This window comes from Neopsephotus bourkii, unplaced genomic scaffold (assembly GCF_033783945.1).
Source record: "Neopsephotus bourkii isolate Nb327-2 ecotype Australia unplaced genomic scaffold, CSIRO-AGI_Nbou_v1 NB_1500, whole genome shotgun sequence".
NCBI lineage: Eukaryota > Metazoa > Chordata > Aves > Psittaciformes > Psittacidae > Neopsephotus > Neopsephotus bourkii.
In genome coordinates this window covers 521,435-526,883 of record NW_026901976.1, presented here as the reverse complement: position 1 = coordinate 526,883, position 5,449 = coordinate 521,435, and the positions used below count along the sequence as shown (strand labels likewise).

The 5,449-nt window shown below is 39.6% G+C and overlaps 1 pseudogene; it reads left to right on the top strand.

Moving 5' to 3' along the window:
• Nucleotides 1–236: 236 nt before the first annotated feature.
• LOC133221000 (arylacetamide deacetylase-like 4) lies at nt 237–4,794 on the top strand (annotated as a pseudogene).
• Nucleotides 4,795–5,449: the final 655 nt, after the last annotated feature.

Here is a 5,449-nt window from a genome sequence, read left to right as displayed (position 1 = left end):
TTTGATACATGTGACAACTTCCCCTTCTTCAGAACATTTGTTTTCCTTGATTAGATGTAAGAGACTGACTGCTGAACCATTTCATGAATACCTATGAGATCTTCATAGAGGCAACCATTTCACTGATGGAGATATGATTCAGAACCATTTTCATCAGTTATTCATTTAGGCCAGCAGCCCTTCATTATTGATTATTGGCACAGTGAGCTTGGTCTCACTGATCCTGTGGCATGGGGATGACCCAAGACCAGTAAGTTCCCGAATCTTGCACACTGGCATGAGTCTTTTTCTCCCAGTATACTAAATGCAGCCATGCTAGGAAAATTTTCATGATACCTAACCCTAAATACTTTAACTGAGGCATCTGAAGTACACAGGCTCCCTTTCTAATCAATCAAAATGAACAGACACCTCCAGAGCATGACTTGAAACACCTGAAATTTGAACTGTCCTCAAGATATGCCTCTTTCTCTTCACTGATTAGAAAAGGAGCCTCAGGTCTCATGACTCCTGACTTCCATACCTCAGCAGACACCTGATGTTGCTCATGGTAAATCCAGATCATGAAAATTAAAAGGTGATTATATAATGCATCTCATGGAACAAGTATTACAACATTCTCCCAGGAATAATGCTGCCTTAAATCATGAAGATGTACATTTTCACTTTCGTAACTGAAATCACAAAGCCACTAGAGTTACTTGTGGTAATCCTGTAAGGCACCAAATAGCCAATACAATTATCCTAAATACAGTATAGAAAATGTAGCTTGTGGCCTTTTTAGAGTGGGAAGGCCTCAATTCCTAAACTAATTCCAAGTTTTTCCTGTTATATCTATCTAGGCAAAGAACTTACTCAGAAAGTTTGGGTGTCTTTGAGGAGCACAAACTTACAAGGTTGCTTGCTGATGGACTGCCAGCATGCAGGGACTCAAAATGCTTCATAACGGATCTGCATTTTGATGAGGTGCCAGTGAGGATTTACTGCCCAAGAGCACCAGCTGCAAATAAATGTAGAGGAGTCATCATCTTCCATGGAGGATGTGGGATATTTGGAAGCATCAGTAAGGAACTGAAAGACAAAATATGATTATTTAGGATTCTTAACTCAATCTTTTTAATAACTCTCCTGAACCTAGGAAGTGACTGAAGATTAGTTTGAGGGATTGAGAGATAGAAAGCACTCACTGTTTATTTTACTTTAAAAACTCTCTAATCTGCCCTTATTTTTGTACGATATTGCACTCTTTATGACATATATTCCTTACAGGAAGCGGTGCTGCTAAAGAAATATATTCTTTTTTTTTGAAAATGAGACTGAAGCTGTTAACATCTGCGTTCCTCCCTTTGGTCTCTAACTGCAGCATCTTTACTGGGACTTCTCTAGTGCTCACTGCAATTCAGATGGTCTTATAGCAGCCATTTAAAAACGTGTCCACGATGCATGTATTTAGTTGTCCTTTTTCCCCAGTTTAATTTATTAGAGAAGTCAGATAACTGCAAACATGTAATTCAGGAAGTTCCAAAAGATCCTGTTTCTACAGGCAGGAGACATGCACACATATTAAATGGCATTAGAATTCTGTAACCAAAAGAACACATCACTCAGCAAATACCTGTAAACCAAATCTCCTAAATGTAGCAAATTCACAATTAAGGTTGAAGAAATATTCAGTGCATCCTTAAGTACATTAAAAGAGGCATATTTCTGCCCACAACCTTACCATGGAATAATTATATTAGACAATTTACTATAACACGATGTGTAGGTCTCAGATTTGTGCCTGAATTAGCCACACAGAAATGTGCTGATTCATAGGGACACATCAGCTGCACCCTTCATTCTTCAGCAAACAGTCAGATCTCTGCTTCAAAATTCATTTAGACTCAGCTACAGTACTACAGTTAACATTTCCACAGCAAAATGGTATGACATACCCAGGCCAGCCTCAGCCTTCCAGTTACTTAAAACAATGTAGAAAGCTTTTAGAAGGATCTCAAGCTATTTTAGCCTTTACAACCACCCTAAGCAACGGTGTGTAATAAACCTCAAATGGTTTGTGTTGGAAGGGACCTTAAAGCCCATCCAGCTCCAACCCCTGCCACAGGCAGGGACCCCTTCCACTGGAGCAGCTTGCTCCAAGCCCCTGTGTCCAACCTGGCCTTGAGCACTGCCAGGGATGGGGCAGCCACAGCTTCTCTGGGCACCCTGTGCCAGCGCCTCAGCACCCTCACAGGGAAGAACACATTCAATTGTGGCAATATGTCATAAAAAAAGAGCTGATATTGCTTCAAGTATTTTCAGATTTAATTACATCAACATTTGTTCTTCAGGAAGCCATGAAAGAATATGCCAGTACATAGCCAGAAAGTCTGATTCAGTGGTTGTGTCTGTTGCGTGACCTCCATTCGGTGTTACTCCCAGGATAAGTTAGTTCACTCCAATATCCTCTTAACGATACACATTCTGTGTTCACATTTCTTTAAGTATAAGAGAAGCTGAGCTCTAGTGTTGTCTACCCCTATGCTGTTGATACGTGTGAGCAAGCATGTGCCATGAAATGGCAGTGAGAAATACCTGACACAGGTTCATAAAGTTACAAAAGCTATATGTATGCCAGCTATTTTCAGAGAAGCAGATCTGTTTGTTTTGTCACCACAAAAAATCATTGCCTTTGATAATAAGGAATTATAAGGTATATTCCTAATTTCAGTTTCTAATATCTTTTTTTAATTCCTGGTTATCAGGATGCTGATGGATCCATTGAATTAATTTCACAGAACAGTGAAAAACCAGAGAAGCAGAAGCAGTGTGCCTCTGCAAACAGTGAAGGATTAAGAGAGAATTCCCACACTATTACCTCTGTAGTATTTACTTCCTTATTAATATTAATCTTCTCCAGAAAGCCATAAAACCATGAATACAGAGAATAAAGAAGTATGGCTGTTAAAAATGTAGTCTAAAAGTATACTTAGGTGTCATTGAAATCAATTTACAACACTTTAACTTACTTAGGTGTCTGACTTATATCTGCCTTAATTTTCAACATATAAAGTAAGTTAGTAGTTAAGAAAGAAATAAAGGGATTGTCACTGTAACATCCCCCTTTTGTAATTCACTTGTTCCAATTGATACCATAAATAAAAGTATTGTCTACAGGAAGCTATTTTGTCACCACAGTCCATTTACTGTATGGTGTTTTATAATATTATTAATCTTTCTATATTAAAATGCAATAATAATATACAATACTGTACCAATATAGAATAACCTAATAACCAGTGTCCCCAATGTAAAAAGCTCAGGAGCCACAACTTGGCTGGATCTTGTGGGTTTACACAGCATTACTCACAGCTATACATACATCCAAGGTCAGCCTGAGTGGGACAACTTCAGACTTCCCTGCAGGCATGAACCTGAATCCCAGGTGGATGCACCTGGATCAGGAACTGAGTAAATGCATGGCCTTGTAAAATGTGGGGAAATGGACTGCAAGACTTAATGCCTCACACACTTAAATTACACAAGTGCTGATGGGTAAGCTCTTCTGTTTGCTTCACCAAGCAAAACTTTATTTAAAGTTAATACTGCTTTGGGTGAGTTTTGCAAATGCATGGGGTGCACGTAAGATGAGCCATTCAAGCCATTTGCAAGTAGATGAGTAATACTAGTGTATGTGTAATACTAGTTCTTTTATGCATTTCAGGTACGTTTTATCTCCTGAGCATAAGCATCCAGACTGTCATACTGCTACCACGTACTTCTTGAAGACTGCAGAAAAATATGGGGTGGATCGTCATTGGATTAATGTTTGTGGGGATAGTACAGGGGGCACTTTTGCTGCTAGTGTATGCTAAGAACTGGGAAATAGAAGAGATATCCCAAAGGTATGCACCCAGGTACTGATCTATCCATTTCTCTAAGCACTGAACTTCAATCTGCCATCTCATCAGAAAAATGCTTTCACTGCCTTCCTGTCCCGGGAACATACAGTCAAGTTTATCCTGAAGTACCTGAAGAAAGACTGCTCTATGAAGGAAGCTGTTTTGGCAGGTTCTCACGTTCCTGAGAGTATGAATTTGAAATACAAGAAATGGATAAAGCCAGATCTTATCCCAGAGATTATTTAAGATGGGTTATAAACAGCTGTTACCTGCTTCATTTCTACCTCAAGTCCATGAAGAAACAAAGGAACTGGTTGAGACAAGACTGTCCCCACTGCCAGCAGAAGATGCTGTTGTTTGCTGCCTACCTGATGCTTGTAGTGCTCAGAGATGATGGATTCTTGTACAAGAAACAGTTAGAGGACAACAATGTCAAAGTGACCTGGTTCAGCATGGAAGGTGGTTTCCACTGTCCACTGGGATTTTTTTGGTTATGGTATTTTCTCTTTTCACCACCAAGTAAAAAAGTGAACCACACTGTAGACTTAATAAAAGGCTATTAAAATGTTTTCTCCAGCATAGTGTACTGGTATGCAGAGGGTGTTCTAATTAACCAGCTACTAGCTATTTGTATATTAGAACATTAGAACCTAGGTAACAAAATAATAAGATTAGCATGGTCTGTTGAATTCTGATTTTCAGTTGCTATTATTTGGGAACATGATTTATTTTTTATATCCCCCCCCCTTTTTTAAAAATCCCATTATTTGGTATATCTGTTCTGCTGTTCTCTTTTTACATTGTAAGATTCATTCTCTTCTTATGTCAAAGAATAAAAACTCAACATAGTAAAAAGAACATTTTGAAGCATGCCCTTAATGAGTAACTAGCAATGTGCATCCACATCTCCACATAACGCACACAAAATCAGCATAAAATGCCCCCTCAAAGCCTCTGGAAAGTAACAATACTTTCACATCCAGCACTTCCGAGATGAGTAGTAATCATCATCAAACTATGTGTATAGGCAATCAGTAGCTTTGGACATGGTTGTAAGTTCTGAATGAGGGAATTGAGTATATTTACAAATCTGATTTTAAAGGGAAATGGGTGACACAGAGGAAGTATACAAATGCCAGATGTGTGAGAAGGGTACCTGTGTCCGAGACCGGTAACATAGATGCAGTGCACAAAAAGAACTGAATGTCCTCCAAACTATACTATAAAGTTCCTTTCTGAGAAGCAATTGGTTGTATTTAGGGAAGACAGAGACATAGTGGGTTTTGCCTTTTTGTAATCAGACACATCATCAGCTCTTTTACCTGGAATTTGGAGAGAAAGTATGAAAACAGCATGGAAGGTGCCCAAATAATCTCATAGAATGAATCACAGAATGGTTTGGGTTGGAAAGGACTTTAAAGCCCATCCAGCTCCAACCCCTGCCACGGGCAGGGACCCCTTCCACTGGAGCAGCTTGCTCCAAGCCCTGTGTCCAACCTGGCCTTGAGCACTGCCAGGGATGGGGCAGCCACAGCTTCTCTGGGCACCCTGTGCCAGCGCCTCAG